The sequence below is a fragment of the Orcinus orca genome, chromosome 8, assembly GCF_937001465.1.
Source record: "Orcinus orca chromosome 8, mOrcOrc1.1, whole genome shotgun sequence".
Taxonomy (NCBI): Eukaryota; Metazoa; Chordata; class Mammalia; order Artiodactyla; family Delphinidae; genus Orcinus; species Orcinus orca.
This window is the reverse complement of record NC_064566.1, coordinates 66,233,263-66,241,012: the sequence shown is the minus strand read 5'-3', so window position 1 is coordinate 66,241,012 and position 7,750 is coordinate 66,233,263. Positions and strand designations below refer to the sequence as shown.

The 7,750-nt window shown below is 36.0% G+C and overlaps 1 non-coding gene across 1 annotated transcript; it reads left to right on the top strand.

The window, feature by feature from the left end:
- Nucleotides 1-7,252: 7,252 nt before the first annotated feature.
- On the top strand, nt 7,253-7,383 carry LOC117202172 (small nucleolar RNA SNORA24). Its single transcript, XR_004484365.1, has one exon. It is a non-coding gene; the product is annotated as a small nucleolar RNA SNORA24 (small nucleolar RNA).
- The last annotated feature ends 367 nt before the right edge of the window (nt 7,384-7,750 follow it).

Here is a 7,750-nt window from a genome sequence, read left to right as displayed (position 1 = left end):
TAGCCTATTTTTGTTTTTATTTGTGTGATCAAATTACTGTTGATTATGCTTTTCCTATGTTTCTTGGCTCCCGCAGCCCCCTCTCTTTCTGCATATTTACTCACATTATCTCCTGTTAATATAAGCCCTTCCTACCCTCACCCCATAAGTCATGTTAGAAATCTTTATTAGTCTACATTATTCTTCACGCTCATATAATCATACACAATCCAAATATATTTGCACACACAAACTTATAGTCATCTAGATTTTCCATTGTTTGTTTTATAAAAATATGATCACATTATAATTCTCTACATTTTGATTTTTTTCTTCATGAATACCTCATAGAAATTTTACCTCTAGTTCAAATTATATAGTTTTTATTAATTTTCTTTAATGCTGTATAAACTTCCAAAGAACCGGTGCAGCATAATTTGTTCAATAATTCCTCTATCCATTATACATTGGGGTTTTTTGGCCATGCTGCATGGCACATGGGGATCTTAGTTCCCTGACCAGGGATTGAACCCACACCCCCTGTAGTGGAAGCATGGAGTCTTAACCACTGGACCACCCAGGAAGTCCCTATTATACACTGCTGTTTTCTCTTTTATTTTTTCCATACTTTTTTTAACTTGTTTGATCAAATTACCTTTATCTCGTTCCTCTCATCAGTTTGGAGGTTCTACGGAAATTTTACATTCTACTAATGGTTACCCATCAATTCCAAGGGCACTCTTTTTATAATGCATTCCTCTCCCATTATTTTCAGTCCCAAGTTATTCTAATCCCACAATTTGTGGGAGACATGGTGTGTCTGGCCCTCTGAGCAGGGGATATATCAGCTTGAGGTTTTTTGACCACCTATTGAGTCCAAAGGAGAAAATCCCTCTACTCCCATAAATTATAATGGTTAATTCTCTCTAGTAAAAGAGATAAAGAGAACTCTTCCAAATTCTTCAGCATTGGGGGAGGTACTTAGGGACCTGAGGGACCAGTAAGTTCTTACAGCAAATGTGGATGGGCAGGTGCTAGTTTCTTCTTAGTGCTCCATAGACCTCAATGGACCAACTTCTTTTCAGGAAGCACAAAGCTCTAATTGGTCCAACAAGAGATCTTCTCGGTAGTGTCCAGGATCTGGGCAGGCCCAGATAAGAGGTAAGTCCTATGTATGTGCTTCCTGCCAGGATCTCCACAAAGGCAAGACCCTGTTCTCTGCTTCCAGACCCAGTTTTCTTTGGATGCTGCTCCACTCAATGAGTAATTCTAAGGGGAAGAAGAGGGCAACAGAAATGTACATGTAGCCTGGCATTTTCTCTGAACTCTCTCCCATTTCTATCTCTCAGATATTAACTATTATTTATGACTTACTTCCAATGATATCCCTTCCATGATTTTTTTTTTTTTTTTTTTTTTTTTTTTGCAGGGAGAGGAGATCTTTGGGATGTTGTCTCTCATCTTTGAATCGGAAAACATGTCCCTCTCGAAAGTCAATTTTTGGATTCTGGTTAGTAACAATGGCCATCACTTATTGAGTGTTTACTATCTGCCAAGCACTGTGTTATACATTTTACATGCACAACTTTGTGCTCAATGTCCAATATCAAAACTTCGGGCTGTATATCTTTCTGCTGGGGTTTTTCTGTGAATAGGCTGAGTATCAAGTCACATAATTAGAAATGGTCACTTGGAAAACACATTGGATATCTCCTCAATTTTATTTAATCATAAAACAAATCAAAATAGGTACTTTAATGTACAAATAATCTGGTACCTTCACTGGCTTGATATCTATACTAGCTTCATAGGTAGAGTTAATAATTAGCTCCAAATGCAGGGAAATCTTCAGCTGTTCATGATTTTCTTATTTCCATCTGAAAGTCACTAACTTAAAGCTCCTGATTCACTTTTTTAGCAGTTTTCATTGTCTTTTTTAACATCTTTATTAGAGTATAATTGCTTTACAATAGTGTGTTCGTTTCTGCTGTATAACAAAGTGATCAGCTATACATATACATATATCCCCAGATGGAATAAAATAAAGTCCTTTCTTACTTGATCATATTGGATAGAATTTGCCAGTGATCAAAGTGATATGTTGGATCAGGATTTTTACCATCAGTATGACTAATACATAATTGGTAGTGACTTGAGATTAATTTCTTCTTTTTTTCATCTTTATTGGAGTATAATTTCTTTACAATGTTGTGGGGTTTTTTTCATAATTTCTTCTTGATGTAAACAACATAAAGGAAAATGGCTACTCTCTCAATACAGATAAATATTATTTTACATAAGGCTATCCTGGTGCTTTGAATAATGAACCACTCAACCAAGATCCAAACTATTTTTCATATCTGTAGCCTATATCTTAAAATACCATAGTAAGGTAGAATGTGATCATTCCCAACTACTGGAGTTGCAGAAATGGCTCACGACTCACTGTGCTTGCCATATATATATATATATATGAACCTTGCTTCCTCTCCTAAAAGAATGTATTACTTTAAAACTTTAAAGCTGAGTTAAATTTTTTAATATTATCTGAGGTATGTAGCACTTTTTGTGGCAATCAAACACCAAATGAGGGTTGAGACTCACTGAGTGTAGAATCTCAGGATATTAGCTATGAACAGGGAAGAGTAAAATAATCCCAAGACAGGTCAGTTACATGTACTCTGACTCTCATGTACAAACAGAACTGCCTTTCCTGTCACTCTGTGGCATTTTTTCATTCATTCATTTGGCAATTCATTTAATTAATAGATATTTACCCTAGAGATTATCATATTAAGTGCAGTAAGTCAAACAAGGATCATATGATATCACTTATATGAGGAGTCTAAAAAATTGATACAAATGAACTTATTTACAAAACAGAAATAGACTCACAGACATAGAAAACAAACTTATGGTTACCTAGCATGTACACACAATTGTATATAAAAGAGATAAACAAGAAGGAGTTAGTGTATATAGCATAGGGAACGATACTCAGTATCTTGTAATAACCTATACTGGAAAAGAATCTGAAAAAGATTCACTGAACTGAATCACTTTGCTGTCCACCTGAAACTAACACAACATTGTAAGTTAACTATACTTCAATTTTAAAAAATGGAAAAAAACAGATATTTATTGAATGTCCACTATGAACCAGACACTGGGCCAGACACCATAGTGAACAATATACAATTCCAATCATGTTATTGAATAAGGGAATAATATTTATTTGTTCACTGTCTATTCCTCCCCCACCAGAATGTAAGATCCATGAGGGTGAATGCATCCCAGAATTCAGAAATGTACCTGGCGATAAAGGAATAGTAAGTAAACAACTAATGATAATTTAGTGTAATAAGTGCTATGTTACAGTATTAGAGCAGGAATCAGCCCTATTTTTCTTTTCTACAAAGAGGCAGATACAAAATAAATTAGGATTTGGAAGCCATACAGCCTCTGTTGCCTCCTGCAATTGTAACTCAATAGAGCCATAGACATAGCAAATGGATGTGATTTTATTCCAATGACTCATTACAAAAAAAAAAAAAAAGCTGCAGGCTGGATTTGGTCTGGAGGGCTACGGTTTGGCCAACCCTGTGTTAGAAATACACATAAGAAGTCTATATACACAGACTCACTTGTCTGTGGAGGGTTTGGGAAGACTTTCTAGAAAAAGTTTAAACCAGGATTTCTCAAATGTTAGCTGGCATGTACATCAGTAACCTGCAAGGCTTGTTAAAACACAGATTGCTGGGTCCCACCCCACAGTGCCTGAGTCCATAGTCTGGGATGGAACTTGAGATTTGCATTTCTAACAAGACCAGGTAATACTGATGCTTCTGGGGACCACATCTTGAAAACCACTAGTCTAAATTGAGACATGATAGCTCTGTAGGGGGAGGGAAGGAGACAAAATGTAGGGAATGTAGAAAATATGGGAGATGGTACATTCAGAGGGCCAAAGGCAAGAAAAAATAAAACATGTTCAGTAGCAAGGACTTCCCTAAGACTGGAACATGGGTGGAGAAGGGTTACTGAAGAACAGTGAGAGATAAGGCTGGAGAATTAGGCTTCATCCTAAGGGCACATGTATCCCATGTTGTTCACAGTTGTCACAGGCTATTAATGGATACTAAATTTCTTGTTGTGTCCATTTTACCTCACTTGTGATTGTGTATTATTTTTAAAATAGCAAAGCTATCATAATTGAAAAGCCATATTTGACGGAATTTTGTTTAAAGTTCAAGCAAACTATAATGATTTCTTAGGAGAGTGAAAGAGTATGTGTTATGCATACTTGACACCAAATAACTGATGAGTTTATCACACAAATTTTCAATGAACTAAGTGCTATAAGAGCCCTGTGCTTATTTTCTTCAGATGCTCATCAATGTTTAATTTTCTAGTTTATACATTTATTAGTTATTTTTCTTTTCCTATCTCCATAACCAGACTCTGCTGTGCTCCATGAGGGCAGAGACTTTGTCTCTGGTTTACCAGCATATTTCCAGGATCTAGCTCAATGCTGGTACAGCGCAGGTGTTTAGAAAAAGATGCTGAATAAAAGCATGAGTGAATTAATGAAATGACTCTAAGATGTTAAGCTAATTAAAAATGTTTTTAATATTTTCAGTTAGATGACATGTTATTACAAAATACAGTGAGTCCCCTACATACGAAACTTCAAGTTGCAAACTTTCAAAGACGAAAACATGCGTTTGTATGTCCAGTCACGTAAGTTAGTTCACGTGTCTGGAGTACATTGTCACGTGTGTGCAGCTTCTACAGGTGGTTGTGCTTTTGTGTACTTTACAGTACTGTTGCTGTGCAATACGAGGAGCTTACAAAGACCTGATGGCATTGGAGGCCCAGAGAAAGGATGAAGAGAGAAGACAAGAGGAAGAAGTAACTGAAGAACCCAAGAGATTCACGATGCAGGAAATGTCAGGGGGATTTTCTTTATTTGAGGAATGACTGTTAGTTTTTAAGGCACAGGACCCAAACGTAGAACAGTACACAAAGGTTGCAGCAGCTGTTCAGAATGCAATCCAGGGCTACCATGTCATCTATTTCAAGAAAAAATGAGCTACTACCCAGACATCACTGGATCATTTTTTCAAGAGGGGAGATAGAATTGAATCCAGCAAGGAACCAGAACCTGTGACATCGACGTCAGGTGTGAGTGAAATTGCAGCCTGGCCTCCGTCTCCTGTTGCTGGCAATCCTTCAGCTCTACCATCTCCCACCTCTGCTCCCTTGTCCAATCAGTAACTCTTCTTGCCTGTTCACTCTCTGCCAGCCCCTGTAGACCAGCTGTTGTACTGTACTATTGTACTTTTCAAGGTACTGTACTGTAAGATTAAAAATGGTTTCTTTATTTTTTGTGTTTGTTTTTTTATGTATTATTTTTGTGAAAAGTATTATAAACCTATTACAGTACAGTACTGTATAGCCGATTGTGTTAGTTGGGTACCTAGGCTAACTTTGTTGGACTTACGAACAAATTGGACGTATGAACATACTCTCAGAATGGAATTCATTCATATGTAGAGGACTTACTGTATTAGAAAAATTTTAAAATAGAGTCTTTTATATTATTAAGTAATGGTAACTCAAAGATAAAATAAATAGTAGGCATAAATAAGAGAAAATTTTGACCTATAAAAAAGGTCTTTTATTTTTTATTTTTATATTTTTAAAAGAGATAGATTTGGTACTTGTAAAGTAGATAATTCCTATTTGGATATTTTCCATGATATAATTCATAACTTGTTTTATGAACATTTATCTTGGTGTCCTTCTCAAAGAAAACAGAAAGTGTACAATGGACAAAAAATAAGGTCAACATGATATATGAAGAAGCAAAATAAACATCATAAGGAAATATCAACATTCCTTTAACAATCAATCACTAATAATATGTCAGCAAGCATGAGGTCATCTTTAACTTGCAGTTCAACGGAAACAGATCATTTAAGTAAGGAAGGCAGTCTTACTAAATTCAACACACCTATCAACAGTTGCTTGACTATTTCACAAAACTGAAAGCCAGCTGCATAAGATAAATGCATAAAAAACTACAGCATGCAAATTAAAATACTAGTCTTCCAAAATTGCTTTGGACTGAATCTTCAATCAGATTTAACAAACTGAATTTTTTAAACTGATTTCTTTATATTTATTTTTGGCTGCATTGGGTCTTCGTTGCTGCACACAGGCTTTCTCTAGTCACGGCGAGTGGGGGCTACTCTTCGTTGTGGTGCATGGGCTTCTCATTGTGGTGGCTTCTCTTGTTGTGGATCACGGGCTGTAGGCACGTGGGCTTCAAAAGTTGTGGCACACAGGCTCAGTAGTTGTGGTGCATGGGTTTAGTTGCTCTGCGGCATGTGGGATCTTCCTGGACCAGGGCTTGAACCCGTGTCCCCTGCATTGGCAGGCAGATTCTTAACCATTGGGCCACCAGGGAAGTCCAAAAAACTGAATTTTTAGTCAACTATTATATTTTACTTTTCAAAGTAAAGAATTTGTCTTTAAATGGAAGAAACATTCTTATCTTAGTCTTCTTAGAAGTAGACTCTTTTTGAGGGGAGAGGAAAGTTATTTTCATTCTGAATACCACAAAATACATATAGGCACATATAAATGAAAACATTTTTCAGGCATGAAGTATATATGAATTTAATTTTTTTTCCCATAGATGTACATACTCTGTATTGGTCCTTATATGTCTGTGAGAAAGAGATGAACTACAATTCTTCCAACCATTTAAATAATTGCTAGCTATAAAAAAATTCACAGTAATAAAACTTATTCTCCTTTTATCATAATGTCATCGTATGTCTCAAAGGAGAAAGTTGAGAACTATTTAAATGAATAATTAATTTCATGAGAAATTGGTAAAAAATTAAAAAAAGAGGGGGTTAAATTTTAAGTGATAGATGAGTCTTCAGGTTTAAACAGAGAAAGCATGGAGGATAGAATGATTCTAAGGCCTTTAATATTTCATTAAATAGTATCTTCTTCAAGTCATTTATTGTATCTGAAAATTGGGGAGGGGGGAGAATAAAAAAATACATTGGAAGAAAAAGTATTCCTGCAAATCTCCAGCTCAATATATATGTAATTGATTGTTAACCTGACTTTTCCAATTGCTTTAGAGTTTCATCCAAGTGCCCCCACAAGCATTCTAAAGAGAGCTTCTGGGAGGGTTAACTGAAAGAAATAGATACCATCAACCCTCCTGGTACCCCTCAAGACTATATGAGAAGTCCATGTATCTTTGGGACCTGTCAGCTGTGGCAGTCTACCTTCTTAGCCATGGAAGAGCATATTCTCATTTATTGTCAAAGCTGTCACCATTTAATTGGTATGAGATTCTGACTTGTACAAGTAACATTCTTCACTTCAAAAACCCGGAGGGTACTGGGTTATTGGGCAAACACGTAACTACTGTTCAAATGTTTCTAGGAAACTGAACTAATTGTTCCAATGGATGATGAAAAACATAACAAGATATCAAGAAATCCAAAGCGACATGTGTGAAGTCTTATTTAGCGTCCTGCAGTACACTGCCAAACGTGATTTTTAATCTTAAGTATGGTATTTAAGTGGAGAATAAATGAGTGCTTCCTTGCTATAAAAAAGACTATATGAGAGGAAAAAAAAGGAAATAAAAGGGTCCATGAATAGAGTTGTAGGAAGTGTAGATATCCTAGTAAAATTTTACATCCTTCCTTCACAAAGGAAGGATAAATGTTGCTCCTCT